The sequence below is a fragment of the Rana temporaria genome, chromosome 1, assembly GCF_905171775.1.
Source record: "Rana temporaria chromosome 1, aRanTem1.1, whole genome shotgun sequence".
Classification (NCBI taxonomy): Eukaryota; Metazoa; Chordata; class Amphibia; order Anura; family Ranidae; genus Rana; species Rana temporaria.
The window spans coordinates 109131545-109147592 of NC_053489.1; the positions used below are offsets into that span (position 1 = coordinate 109131545).

Genomic DNA, 16048 nt, shown 5'->3' on the forward strand with positions numbered 1-16048 from the left:
AGATGGAGTTTCTCTTTTTTATTAAGAATACCCTCTTTGTAACCCTTAGAAATAAGTTTATCAAGTTGTTTGAGATAGGAATATTTAGGATCACAAGCTAAAGGTGTATAGGTATCCCTATCACCCAATATTTTATACATCTCAAGAAGATAGTCTGTCCTATTGAGGATGACAATGCCTCCTCCCTTATCCGCAGGTCTAATCACAATCTGTTTATTCTCGCATAAGGAGTCAAGGCCAGTTTTTAAGGTATGGTTAGACTGTATCCTTTTGATGGGAAGCCTATCCAAGTCCTTGAGAACAATGTCTCTAAAGACTTTGATAGAAGGAGCCATAGTGCCTGGAGGATTATATAAAGAGGCATTAGAAAGGCCTGTATGTGAAAAGCCATTGGTAGTAGGTTGATCATAGACAATGGGGTTGGACAGCATATACCTTTTAATGTTTAATTTACGAATAAATTTATGTGTGTCCATGTAAGTTTCAAATTTATTTAGTTTACGTGGCAGCACAAACTTCAACCCTTTGTCTAAAATAGATTGCTCGTCTTTATTAAGGATGACTGTACTGAGATTGAAAATACCTGAGGGGGTTAGATTCTTTGCCTTTTTTGATCGTAACCTTCTTCCCCCTCTGACTCCTCTAGGAGGTCTCCGGCTCGTTTGGTACCCTGGCTGGGTCTGTGAAAACCCCACTGTTGGGGGTCCTGACCGAACGAGCCTGGACCACCGTATGGGTATTGGCCATTAGGGGGTGGAACCTGGGGTAATGGATTAACTCCCCTCATGTTACCATGGTACGGGGTAATCTCTTTACCAAAAAGGTCAGCAGGACCTTCTTTATCCCGGAGAGGGTAGAATCTATTCTGAGTATCTATCTGATATTCTATATCCCTAGAACCTTCAGGAGGAGGTTCAAAATGGGTGGGGCCCAGACCGTATCCATAGGGCGGAGGGTAAGGGAACGGTACACCTCGATAAGGCGGTATAAAAGGTGGCGGAACTCCCATATTATTAGGGTATCCCTGTGTTCTTAATTGAGGGGTCCTAATTGAGTTAGGATTAGAGTATCCAGAGGAATTGCGGCCTCTCCCACTGTTAAATTTGGGTTTTACGGTTCTCTGGGGGGGAGGGTACTGTTGCTGGGGCGGTGCACTACCCTTATTACCTCGTGAGGTTCTAAAGGGTGAACCATCCCTAGATCTGGTATGAGATACCTGTACGCTTTTGATTTGGGGATGGGAATATGTAGTCTGACCCACCAGAGGAGGAGCCTCTGGCTGATTAGTCTCCATAGTCTCAGCCAGGTTCTCGGCTAGGATTTTCCTTTGCCAAGCGAAAACAACCTGATCATGATAGTCAATTAAGTCTCTATTATATTTTTTCTTTTTTTTAATCTTTTGATCTCTGTCCTCTTTTTCTAAATAGTTAGACAATGTTTGGGATTTCTCCTTATATTCATTAGTTTCACGAAGGGGTTTAAGTTTATCTTCAATGATCCCATTTAAAGGATTCCCGGCACGTTATTACGTTATTATCTGGCCTCACACCCACTGAAAATATGTGGCTAGTTACTGCCGACGTAACGTCGCTGTACACAGTGATCCCCCATGATTTAGGTCTGTCGGCAGTTGAATACTATCTTAGACGTGATTCTGGCCTCTTTGATGAGCAAATTGTTTTCATACTTGAACTCTTACACTTTGCTGCGACCAGGAATTATTTCTGGTTTCAAAACCAATTCTACCGGCAAGATAGAGGGGTGGCGATGGGGGCAAAATATGCCCCTAGTTTGGCCAATTTGTTTATGGCCATGTGGGAGGAGGATGTCGTCTATGTTTGCCAACCTCCCCAACTTAAGTTGTGGGCCAGGTACATTGACGACATCCTCCTCCTATGGGATGGTCCCCTTGATGAACTCCAATCCTTTATGACATTTCTTAACATCAATACTAGGGGTATTCACCTTAACTTTGAGTCTAGCCAATCTAGTATTAACTTCCTGGACCTCACAATTTCAGTCCAGGCAGGGGTTTTTTGTACAAGTACCTATTTCAAAGGGACGGATAGGAATTCCTACATCCCCACTGACAGCTGCCACCATAACTCTTGGCTGAAGTCGGTGCCAAAAAGTCAATTTTTGCGTATTAAACGTAATTGTTCTAACGAGACCGACTTCTTGGAACAATCAGCTATTTTAACCAAGAGATTTTTGGAAAAAGGGTACAGTCTGAACTCTTTGAGATCTACACTTGAGGAAGTCAAGACTGTTAATAGAGCTCAGTTACTTGAGATCAAACCACGTGATACCAGCAGACTACCTATAGTCCCTTTTATCACCACCTTTTCCACCCAGCATTTTAGCGTGAAAAAGCTGCTCAAAAAACACTGGCACATTCTTAAGAATGACCCAATACTAGGCCCTATTCTGCCTGACAACCCTCAGGTGATATTCAAGGGTGGTTCGGCCTTGAGACATAAATTGGCTCCCAATGTTCTTGAACCTCCTACTATCAAAACCACCTTCCTCAATTCCTTCACTGGTTTTTACCAGTGCAGGAAGTGTCGGGTGTGTTCGCTTAGTGGCTGTATGCATAGAAGAACGCATAATTTTACTTCTACGGTCACAGGCGAACAACACACTATTAAACCCTTCATCACATGTGCGACTGAGGGGGTGGTCTACCTGTTGCAATGCCCTTGCGGGCTCCAATATGTGGGTAGAACCAAAAGAGCGTTATCAGTAAGACTCAATGAGCACATTACAAACATTTTAGCAGGTTTTTTGAACCACTCAGTATCTAAGCACTACCGCTTAGCACATAATAGGGATCCCTCAAAGACCATTTTTTTGGGGATCGATAGATACAGTCCCCATTGGCGTGGTAGCCCACTTGTGAGGAGCATCTCCAGATCAGAAATGCTATGGGTACATAAAATTAAAAGCTACACCCCATATGGTCTCAATATTGAGGTTGATGTCAACGCGTTTATCGATAATTCTTAATATTTCCTTTATGTTTATTGTATGGTCCATCATATTTCTGTGAACTCGATCTGAATTATGGGTGGACCCTTATACTGGCCTCTAACTGGGTCTATATATACATTTTTAATCAGATACACGGTTTTAGACATAATTTAAGCTGGTCATTAATGGGCCTCCCCCTTTTTTAATTTTAATCTTATTTTGTTTTTCTTGGAGTCTTATATTCCTTATTTTTCACAAATTTTATTAATTTTATTTATTTTATATTAATAATTTTTTATAGTATCACTATTATTCATATTCACTTATGATCAAATTATTACGTTTTTATTTTTATTTTTTTTTATATATTTTTTCACTATATTTATGCTTCCTAATTGTATAAGCATATCATATTCAAAATCATTTATATTTCTCACATTTTTTCTACTCAATAATTTTTACCTATTCATTCTTAATTTGGTATTGTTATTCTTCACTTACCCTAGATTTTGTTTGCATTTTAAATATTTATGCTCTGAATCTAGCTTTTCACATAATTACCACTATGTCTAATAAAAACACATAGTTTTTGTATATATATTTTTTGATATTTCCTTTTTACCTTAGAATATGTATATATATTCTTTCACTAATCATATCAGATGAAACCCAGCAATTTGGAAAGGCCAAACGATCCTCTTCTAGAATAACGTTTTCCTTCTTTTGATATTTTTCATTTACAATTTTTAGAACCTTGTGTTGACATACCCATTTTTGTCCACAAGATGGCTTGTTAATATACAAGTATAGTTTAAACTTAATGCAGGCTCTGGTTGTTTTACTGTATTCAACCAGTAGAGGGCCTATGTTATTCGTTTTTTAAAAACTTCGTTTTTGTCCCAATGCAGCCACCATGAGCGGTCAATCAGCCCATAGAATCAGATCGAGGTTTGGCTCTGTTGGTTTTGTATTTATTGCGATGTGTCAGCACGTCGCCCGTGCCCCAGATGACGTCATTTTATGACGAAACGCGCGTCGGGAAGGTAGCGTGCTGACGCAGGACGTGTTGTGTAGAGTGGACGGGCGTTTGTTCCGAGCCGGCCGGCTTCTCTCTGTTTTTATTCCCATTTACTCTGTAAGTGCAACCTTTTTATTATTAAACGCATTATTTGAACTTACTTCACTATGTGGGCTCTATCACTCCCTTTATGTACTCACTGAATACGGAGAACACGTAGGACTATCATCACAGCCCAGGAATCAAAGGCCCAGGCTAGGGTTTTAGCCACTTGCTGTTGTTCTTATTCGTTCTGGTAAGCCTCCTATATATAGGGTGCTGGTGATGGTGGTACTAAAAGTCACTTTTTTTCTACATGTGTGCTGATCAAACGTACTTCACCATTGCAATATTTTTCCTATGATATGGCTCATTAATCTGGCTTCCGGTGGAGACTTCAAGAATCCTCTCCCTTTTCCATCTTCCCCTGTGAGGACTACTTTAAAGGCCCTGACTGGGGTTTGCAGTCGCAAGCACATACTGCTTGCCATCTGGTAAGCCTCCCAATTTTTTACTGGTTCCAGGTGTTTTTTCTATACTTGTTTTTCAACACTGCCACTCCTATATGAACTTTATTTCGGTGGATGTATTGGGACTGCAACTATTTTCTTTTTTAATATCACATCAAATCTAGATATTGGCTTCATAACTGTATATTTTTCAAATTATTGTTTAGATTTATTATTTTTAGCGCAACAACCTTTTTTCCTCTGTTCTATGCTGTTGTGTTTTGTATTGACACTTCGCTGTTGCAGCTCTATTAGCAATTTATTGTTAGTGTTTTTTAATATTTCTTAGCGCGGTTTTTTTTCTTTCTTTATACAAAAAAACATAATAGGCATAATTGTATTGTAATGTGGGGGGCCAATGTAATACTAGAAAGTCGTTTTTAGGGTGAACCTCCCCTTTAAGAATCCAAAAGGACAAAAAGGGCCCTTTTTCAACAATTTTACGTTTTATTTTTATTTTTTTAAGCAGTGTCCCACAGCACATCAAAACATCCTAATAAGATCAATTTCCACAGCATTGAATATAAAGGAAAGCAATTATTCAGTCTAAAAAGATAAAAATCCATTTGATTTGATATCACAACAATTTAAAATATCAGAATTTCATCTGCTATACTAGAAATATTCAAAAATGAAAAAAAGCACCCAGCCTATGGAGCCAAAGATAAAGAGAATATATTACCTCTGATTACAAGATTGCACTTGATTACAACCTACAGGTGCAAGATATGCAAATACACTTTCACACTTCATTCTACATGCAAATAACAACACGCAGACATGTCAGACTTCTGCTTAAGCAATTTCAAGGTTGGCGTAAATAAGAGGAAATCCCTATATTTGTAGCACAAGCACTATCAAACACATTATTTATCTCTATTTATATGCATTTATTTCCCCAGCTGCTCTAATACCACAATATGAAAACAACTCTAACTAGATATATTTCATTAGAGTAATACAATGTAAACACTTAGAACAGAGAGTGCAAACATAAAAGAACCACTTTACCCATCTACTCCAACTATCGGGAGGCTTTTTATTTAACACATTTTGGATTTGATTTTTAAGGCCAAAAAATAAAAAGGTCAGGCTTGCTCCAAGCAATTACAGTTGTCTTAAAATAAGATATTATGACTACTTTACACAAAATAAAAAGAATGCCATTGTTAAAGTGTACATTTATATGTTGGTTAAATTGAAGATTTGTCCACTATATGAATAATTTTCATACTGCCAAAGATTCCCTTGAAGTAATTTTCAGGTCATTCAGACTTGAGCTTAGCATTGGTTTAGTCTTTTTTGTGTACATTTCAGTTTTTTTTTTAAAAGAAGAAAGTGCCATACAGGAGCTTCTTTGGAGGTCAGATTATGCCTTTTGGACCCCATAGGCATTTATCATGGTAGGGTCTGAAAATCACAGACAACACTCCCATTGAAGTCAAAGGGGGAAAAAATGCCCCATTCTGCTTTATACTCTTTATATGGAAATAATTTTATTATTATAATTACTACTAAAAATATTAACAAACACAAAAGAAATGCAGTAAATTACAGTGCTCCCTTACATTGGTGGTTGGCGAAAAAGTGACCCCTTACAATTCATAGTCATATACTGGTGGTTAGTGAAGGGCCGTAGTACATTGGTGTTCAGGGGGAAGAATATCTTTACATTGGCGATTAGTAACCCCCTTAAAAATAGCTGAAAAAATCATTGGTGTCATTGGTAGCTTATCTGCGCCCCCCACCCCAAAGCACCGCCCCATCATGCCTCGGGTGGTGACGTCACAAAGGGGCAGAGCCTCCAAATGGCATCACCTTGTGGCTCCGCCCCATGGCTATATAAGTAATGGCACACGGCGGCCCTAGCATTACACTGGGAGAGAGCGTTGGGAGAACATAGGAAGAAGAACAGAGGGAGAAGACAGCAGAGAGGGGAGACCTGGCAGAGGGAGAAGACAGCAGAGAGAGAAGACCTGGCAGAGGGAGAAGACAGCAGAGAGGGGAGAACTGGCAGAGGGAGAAGACAGCAGAGAGAGGGGAGACCTGGCAGAGGGAGAAGACAGCAGAGAGAGGGGAGACCTGGCAGAGGGAGAAGACAGCAGAGAGAGGGGAGACCTGGCAGAGGGAGAAGACAGCAGAGAGAGGGGAGACCTGGCAGAGGGAGAAGACAGCAGAGAGAGGGGAGACCTGGCAGAGGGGAAAAGACAGCAGAGAGGGAAGAACTGGCAAAGGGAGAAGACAGCAGAGAGAGGGGAGACCTGGCAGAGGGAGAAGACAGCAGAGAGAGGGGAGACCTGGCAGAGGGAGAAGACAGCAGAGAGAGGGGAGACCTGGCAGAGGGAGAAGACAGCAGAGAGAGGGAAGACCTGGCAGAGGGGAAAAGACAGCAGAGAGGGGAGAACTGGCAGAGGGAGAAGACAGCAGAGAGGGGAGAACTGGCAGAGGGAGAAGACAGCAGAGAGAGAAGACCCAGCAGCGGAAGAAGGCATCAGCGGTGGAGAAGAACCCAGAGGATGAAGACATCAGTTGTTAAAGGGGGCTTTCAGATTCTGATAAGCCCTATCCACCCACAGACCAATGACAACCAATGGCCAGGGAGGAGGAAGATGCTCTTTTCCCCAAAGCACCACCCCTATGCTGAGGGCATGTGGCCTGGTATGGTCCAGGAGGGGAGGGGCTTGCTCACCCCCCCCTTTCCAGACCTGCATGCTCAGATAAGGGTCCAGTATGGCTTTTGGGGAACCCCCACGTAATTTTTTTTGGCATGGGGGTTCCCCTTAAAATCCATACCAGACCGAAGGTTTTATTTTTTCATTTTGGCATGGGGTTCTTCTTCAGGATACTTAGTGCACAAGTCGCAACGCAAGTTGGATGATCATGATCCGACTTCTGGTGCGACTTCTATTCAAATCAATGGGCTCTCATAGGGAATGACCGATTTTGAACAGAAGCAGAGAAATGCCGCTAAAAGCTAGCGGCTTTAATGCTAAATGTGCATTAACGCAATACAAAAAGCTACTAAAAGCACGTTTTTTACAGCTGCTTTTCCCTGGCGTTGGTAGTGGCTTTGGAGCTCATTGTTTCTAACGCCCTGTGTGCATGAGCCTTAACTGTGTCTGAGACCTACTGCTAAAATAAGCTTGAGATCATTGAGAAAATTGCAGAGAAAGAGAAAAAGAGAAAGCAAATGTGTAATATATAGAACCACTTTAAGTATGAATATAACAAATATGTAATCAAAGTGTAAATGAGTTAATGGTGAATTCCAAAAGATATGGCTCTTTTTGACGACATATGGTGACCATGGTACCCTTGCTTGCCTTATAATGATTCCCAGAATTTTACATCATGTACATCTGCTTGCTACCCTCTAGTTAAAAAATAACTTTTTCTTAAAAGAACAAACAACGAGGAAATTAAATACTTTAGGTTTAGGTTAATTCTTTACATCTCCTGGCACTGTGATATTATGTAGTCTAGTCGGCGGCCATGCAGTCTACCAAGCCCCGCCTTATCCTCGTCCGTCAGTGTTCAGCCTATCACGGACGAGGAGAAGGCGGGGCTTTGGTACGCTGCACAGCCGCCGACTATACTACATAATATCACAGCGTCGGTAGATGTAGAGAATTACCGCAATTCCTTCCTTCCTCCTCCAGATCATTACCCTTCATTATCACAAGGTAGAAACCTTCACAGGACAGCCGGGAAGGTGCAGATGGACACAGCGAGGAAACCTGACTCGAGTATAAGCCGCGGGAGGGGGCATTTTTAGCACAAAAAAAAAAATGTGCTGAAAAACTCTGCTTATACTCAAGTATATATGGTAATCCTTTGGCTGCACATCTTAATTGTGGCCATGTGAAGCCCGGTAGTCTAGTCTTCCGGGAAAAGGTGCTGCTGGTTACCCAGGATTGACAACATTGTCAAAACCATTCAAAACCACCTTATAGACATGCCCTTTCTTCACTATAGCATTCATCCCATAGGATCCCCCTGGTAGATTATCATAGCTCAAACCCAGAGTTTCCGTTGGGAGAAATCCCAATAATGAGAATCAAAAGCATAAAGCACAGCGGCTAGTTAACAGCTTAAGCAGCATTGAATGAGCAGTAATGCAACATAAATTGAACCACTTGGGAACCACAGGTAGTGATATAATCACTCTTTATGGGATTTAAGGTTCTTGACATTAAAGTCCTTTTTTCCTCTTTGATTCTTAGTAAATTGACCGCTCAATTGAACAATATATAGATGTATCCAATTGGGTTCTTTGAGCAGTTGCCAAGCACTATGGTATTTCCGAGTCACTATAGACTAAATTAATGGAACTTTAGCGTTATGCCCAAGAGTTCAATTGAACATGATGGTATGCAATATAAAAATAAAAAAAAGGAGTAATTGTATAGCCAGATACTTTCTCGTGTTTAGATACATTGGTGTTCTATCAGCTTAAAGCGGTAGTTCACCCACAATCCCATGATTTTACCATCGAGACAGGCATTGTAGCGCGAGCTACAGTATGCCTGTCCCGATTTTTTTAACCCCGTACTCACCTTGTAGTCGTCCATCGTAGATTTCGGCTCCCGCGGGGAATGGGCGTGCCTATGGAGAGGGAGGATGATTGACGGCCGGCCCTGGCACGTCACTCTCCCCGAAGACAGCCGGAGTAGGTCTCGGCTCTTCACGGCGCCTGCGCACAGGCTATGCGCACGCGTCGTGAAGACCAAGCCTATTTCGGCTATTTCCGGAGAAGCGTGACGCGCCAGAGCCGGCCGTCAATCATCCTCCGTCTCCAGAGGCACGCCCATTCCCCAGGATCTTCGATGGACGACTACAAGGTGAGTACGGGGGTAAAAAATTCGGGACAGGCATACTGTAGCTCGCGCTACAATGCCTGATTTTAAGGTAAAATAAAAAATAAAAAAATTTTCCCGTCGATAGGGTGAACCCCCGCTTTAATGGACAAGCCAGTAATCACTTTGGCTTAGCTTGTTTCAATGTAAAATTACAAGCATTGTGGTTTATTGGAACTGATGGCACAGGAGGAATTAAACCTCTCATATAGGTCTGATGTTTCATCATCTGCTTAGTCTCTTTGCTGCCCTCTAGGACTGGGGTTGTCCTGAAGCCTCCCTAAAAAACAAACAAAAAAGAGGATGCACCACCCCTCAAGGGGAGGTGCTCAGCTTCAGCTGAAGGATCACTTGTTGTTTGGCTCTGATGAAGAAGGTGACGCCTTCGAAATATCAGCCAGTCGGGATCCTGGTGAGCCCCCCCCCCCCCAATACTTTGGAGATTGCCGAGTCTAGGACTATGGGGCTATTGGGCCACAGAGTATGGGGCTATTGGGCCACAGAGTATGGGGCTATTGGGCCACAGAGTATGGGGCTATTGGGCCACAGAGTATGGGGCTATTGGGCCACAGAGTATGGGGCTATTGGGCCACAGAGCATGGGGCTATTGGGCCACAGAGCATGGGGCTATTGGGCCACAGAGTATGGGGCTATTGGGCCACAGAGCATGGGGCTATTGGGCCACAGAGTATGGGGCTACGGATAAGTGGCTTTAAAAAATAAAAACTCATACGTTTGAGTATTATGATGTTTTAATAAATGCTGCGGGATAATACACTAGGCTGGTGCACTCTTTTTCTTTTCTTTTTATTTATTTTTTATAGAGACTTTTTTCACCTTTTTTGCCTGTTAGATTGTGTTTCAAAGAAGGCAGCGATCAATGATTCTTGACAAAGTTTTCAATAAACACTTTTCTTTTTCTGTCCATGTCCAATCCTGTTGTACATTACAAGTACAGTAAAAATTGTTTTTACCACTTACAGTATCCATTATATAAAAAGGAAGTTGCCGATCAGTTTTACATCTAATACTTTGCACAGGACAGCTCTTTGGTGCTGAAAGCAGACTTTCAAAAAAAGAGGCAATGTTCTCCCTGTAGCATTACAAATATAAATCTAGCCTCATATGCTTATAGGATTATGGTTAGGAAATTGCATGTGGTATGCCAAAATTATATACACAATTATGGAGCTGCTACACATTACAAAGCATTTAAAAAAAAAAACTGGTCAGTAATGTCATGACAGGACGTCACATATCTTACTAAGCTATGAATTCTTCCAAAGTGATCTTGGCTAATAAATGAAGAAACCATCCACTCAAGCACAGAGGTGGACAACAAATCCTAAAATCAAGTTGACATCAAGTCCTATCAAGAAGACAGCAGGCATGTTGCATCTCATAGACTTCACTATGCATTGATGACAGATCCACAGAATTTAGGCACAGAACCGTAGAACTGCTATAAGATAAAGATATTTAATCATGCCCCTTTCTAAATCAAACCTTTGTATGCAAATCTGTTTACAAGTTTCTCATCAGGAGATCCTGCCGGGACAGACCTACATTTTCGTAGGCCGTTTACCCATATGGCTGTCGCTTATGCGGATGGCCCTGGGGTGGTGATCTCCTTAAGTAGGGTACACACTATAAGAAAATCCAATTCAGACTTTCCAAATGCAAAATTTCCCAAATTTTTCTAGTAAACAGAACTAACAATTTTCGGTTAATGTGTACAGTTTTCAAGCAATACAAGTCAGATACAAAAGCCTTAGGCCCCGTACACACCATAGAATCCATCCGCTGAAAAATCCCAGCAGATGGGTTTCAGCGGATAGATCCTATGGTGTGTACACTCCAGCGGATCTGTTTCCGCGGATATTTCTCCCCTGGGATGGATTCCAGCAGATCGAATATTCGCTGACATGCAGAACAAATCCATCTGCTGGAGTCCATCCCAACGGATGGATCCGCTGGTCTGTATAGACTCACCGGATCCATCCGTCCGAAGGGATCCCCCGCATGCGTCGTAATGATTCGACGCATGCGTGGAATTCCTTATATGACAGCGTCGCGCACGTCGCCGCGTCATCATCGCGGTGACGGCGCGACACGTCATCGCCAGAGGATTTCGCCGCGGATTTCAATGCGATGGTGTGTACACGCCATCGCATAGAAATCCGCGGAAATCCTTGAGAGGATTTATCCGTGGAAACGGTCCGCTGGACCGTATCCGCGGATAAATCCTCTCGTGTGTATGGGGCCTTAGTCGTTCTAGAAATTGTGTAGTTTGTACCATCCTCGGTTTCAACTAGCTGTAAAAACATTGCTCGTCCGATTTTCTTATAGTGTGTACTGGGCTTTAGATTCTAAAAAAACATTTGATTCTATTGAATGGATCTACTTCAGAGCTGTCCTGCAGAAGTTTGGCTTTGGAAACTAATAATTCCCTGTCCATTGCCTTCTTCTTCTTGTGTAGAGGAATGGGACAGTGTTGCCCCCTTTCTTCGGGCTTGTTTGCTCTTGCCCTGGAGCCCCTGGCTGCCCAAATCCGAGCTGTGAATTTAGTAAAATGTATCAAAGTGAATGAGATTAAGGACAAACAATCTTTGTATACTAAGGACACCCTCCTTTACCTAAGAGATACGTTCTCCTCCCTGCATGCTGCACTGCAGGTAATCGATACATTGGGCATCTTCTCTGGCATCAGAATTCCCGTTCAGCCCCTCACACCCCAAACTGGTCACAAATACCCTGCTTTTCTGGGTGAAAGGCTTTAAATACCTGGGAATAGATGTTGGCAGCTCCCTAGTGACCCATGTGGATCGTGATCTATCTCCTCAAACTTTTTTCTTGGCACTGGATTTGAAGTCCCCACACCTAGAAAAGGTAGCGGTGTAGGACCTAAACAAAAGGACTTGAGTATAGAAGTCTTCCCAAGGTAAGCAAACCACTAAAGCCCAATACACACTGCTATGTTGTTGTTTTTTCGTTCAACCCAGTGGGCTGAACAAAAAAACAAAAAAAAACCTGACAGCTCAGGTTGGAGACGCGGTACTAACAACCCAATGAATGTTGGCTGGTTTATATTGAAGTTGCCAATGCTGCACGACATTCGGCCCGTGTGTACTAGGCTTAAGCATGGCAGGACGGGTTAGAGGAGGACAAGAAAGAGGGGTGGCATAAAGATATATTATGTTCAGAGTTGGGCTTTAACTCAAGTGTCTTGCAGTCTAATATCTCCACTGCTATCATACATTCACACAATCAAAGATCACTTGACAGCTGGTTAACCTACCTGTATGTTTTTGTATAGTGAGAGCAAACAGGAGAACCCCAAGGAATCCAATGAACACACAGGAGAACGCAAGCTTCAAGTAGATAGCTTTCCTTGATGTGCAGCCAAAGTGACAACCACTAAGGAATAATGATGCCTGCGATCGTCTGCACACTGGAAACTCACACAGCCTCCTATCCCATGAGATAGGCATAATAAAAACACAACAGCAGCAATCATCTATCTTTGCACGGAGATGGGAACAGCAAGCTATTGATTGAAAATTTCCAACACAATTGATAAAAGATAGTGCAAAGAAAGTGACCGATGTTTCCAAGTGCTCACTTTTGCACAAGTTGTCCAAAATCTAGAAAGCAGTGTTCAGAACATGTGTGCAAATGGTATAATCTAGGGCAGTCTGTCTTTTTAGAGTAAATTAACTCCTAGAATAAATTTCAGGTTTCGAGGAACTCTTACTAAAACCAATTCACTGGAGGTCAATGGGAAAATTGCCTCTTACATCTGTGGTCAGAAGGAAAAATTAAACCCTTACGGGGGGGGGGGTCAACGTGTCACCATTACAGACCTCCATAAAGATGACTAGACATGTGCAACTAGTTTTCATTATGAAATTTCCAATATTTGGAGATTTAGATGTATCCCAATTTCCGAAATCACAATAGTAAAGGATGTCAACGAATACAAAATAATTCGTAACAAATTATCCGAATCCAAAAAGGATTTGAGTTCAAATGGAAACATGGCAATAAATACAGTAATGCCGCGTACACACGATCGGTCCATCCGATGAGAACGGTCTGATGGACCGTTTTCATTGGTTAACCGATGAAGCTGACTGATGGTCAGTCGTGCCTACACACCACCGGTTAAAAAAAAAAAACGATCGTGTCAGAATGCGGCGACGTAAAACACAACCACATGCTGAAAAAAACAAAGTTCAATGCTTCCAAGCATGCGTCGACTTGATTCTGAGCATGCGTGAATTTTTAACCGATGGTCGTGCGTACTAACAATCGTTTTTTTTTTTTCTATCGGTTAGGATCCATCGGTTAAATTTAAAACAATATTTTTTTTTTTAACCTATGGATAAATAACCAATGGGGCCCACACACAATCGGTTTGGTCCGATGAAAACGGTCCATCAGACCGTTCATCGGTTTGACCGATCGTGTGTACGTGGCATTAGGAGTAAAAAAGTGAACTAAGATGATTCCAACTTGTTCTGCTTTAAAAGAATAGAATAGGATAAAATAGAATACAAGAAAACAATGTAAAAGAATAGAAAAAGAATAGATTATTATAGAATAGAATAAAATAAGACAATATAGCCATCTTCCGAAAATCAAAGTTTTGATTAGAAAATAAGGAAATATATGAAATAAATTACAAAAACGAATTTAATATATAATATACCGAATATGACGTTTTTTTAATTTTTAACATAACGGACGAATCCGAAACAAAAACACGCTTTTCCGTTGTGCACATCTCTAAAGAGAATTGGTGTCATGCTGCTGGGTGTGCCAAGTGGCGTTGACCTTGGAACTATGCAGACACTAATAGCAGGTCAATTAGCCACAGTTCCGAGAACCCTTAGTAACCTCTGGAGGAATCCTAAGGTTCCCAGGAACCCCGATTGAGAATGTCTGCCAGAGGGCCAGCGTTAGATTTCACAGCAAGGAGTAGCGTATTGCATATTACATGTATATTTATATATACACTACAATAAGCACATTCATGAATATAATACAATCTATTAAAAAGTTAATTGCACTGAGCAATAGACCATTTATGGTTTATTATTAATTAGCAGGCTGGTGTTACAGGAATAAAGGCAAAGGCTTGGCACGGCAGTTTCTCTGTACAATAATCAATGTTATCAGTTATAGTCCCAATGCAACACTTCTATGGCATTAAGAGCACACACACTGCTCACAATTACTTCGACTGATGGTAATTAATTATACAAAGTGCTGTTTTAAATAGAGATTTCAAGTAAGCAATTAAGAAATTGTAAATAAAAACAAGTTGTCTGATTAGTTGTGAAGAGAAAAGCTAAAGTATCAGAACAATTAAAGGAATACTCTGCCGATAGCTTGCGGGTGAATGCACACATTTTTAAAAAAAAGTGTACCAGTCACAGACACAAAAGCAGTAGATACTACGGGAGTTCTATTCGGACACCATGGCCATAGTTTCTGCTGAATCAAAAGGCTACAGACTAGGGCAGTGATGGCGAACCTTTGCACCCCCGTGATGCTCAACTACACTGCACAGTGCATGAACATCGTGGAACTATAGTTCCAAAACATCTGGGATGCCAAGGTTCGCCATCACTGGACTAGGGAATAGGGAGAAACTTGGGCAGCCTTCAACCTCATAGCTAGCCAAACTCCGATCACGAATGAGTACTCCATTAAGCTGCAGGGCGGGACAAATGAGGATAAAATATAGAGTGAGTCTATTCCACATATTCACAGCTCTTACTATAAAGAAACCTTTCCGTATTTGGAGATGAAATCTCTTTTCCTCTAGACCAGGGGTGACAAACTCAGTTTCATCGTGGGCCGCATCAGCATTATGATTGCCCTACAAAGGGCCGGTTGTATCTGTAAGATTAGATTGGCATCCCTTCCCCTTACATTAGCTGTCAAGAGCCCCCCCCCCCCCCCCCCCCCCACCATCAGAAGTTGAGTTCCCCACTCTCCCTTACATCACAGTGCACCCCCCTTTCCTTATGTTGCTGTTGGGGAGAAGATGGATGCATTGCTTGAAAGCAGAAATGAAGGATCTGGAGATGGACCAGAGGAGGGCTGGAAGTGTGAGGGCCACATGAAATGGCCTGGAGGGCCGGATTCGGCCCGCGGGCCTTGTGTTTGACACCTATGCTCTAGACCATGGGTCTTCAAACTATGGCCCTCCAGTTGTTTAGGAACTACAATTCCCATCATGCCTAAACAGGTCTGTGAATGTCAGAGTTTTACAATGCCTCATGGGATGTGTAGTTCCGCAACAGCTGGAGGGCCGTAGTTTGAGGATCCCTGCTCTAGACGTAAAGAGTGCCCCCTTGTCCTCTGGGATGACCTTAAAGTGAATAACTCAAGTTCACTATATGGACCCCTTATATATTTGTACATGTTGATCACAGGGTTGCCAACTTTCAGTAAATTTACAAACAGTTTGTAAAATCCATATTTGTTGTGGATTTTACAAACTGCATATTTGCAGCCTACATGTCCGTAATGGACATTCAAGGACAGATGCAAAAAGTACAGATTTTACAAACTGTTCGTAAATTCACTGAAAGTTGGCAACCCTGGTTGATCATATCCCCCCCTTAATCTCCTCTTCTCAAGAG

At 41.9% G+C, this 16048-nt stretch overlaps 1 protein-coding gene across 2 annotated transcripts in view; it reads right to left on the bottom strand.

The window, feature by feature from the left end:
* Positions 1–16048, bottom strand: part of SSBP2 (single stranded DNA binding protein 2) — a 313296-nt gene that overhangs the window by 235895 nt on the left and 61353 nt on the right. The window lies entirely within an intron of this gene.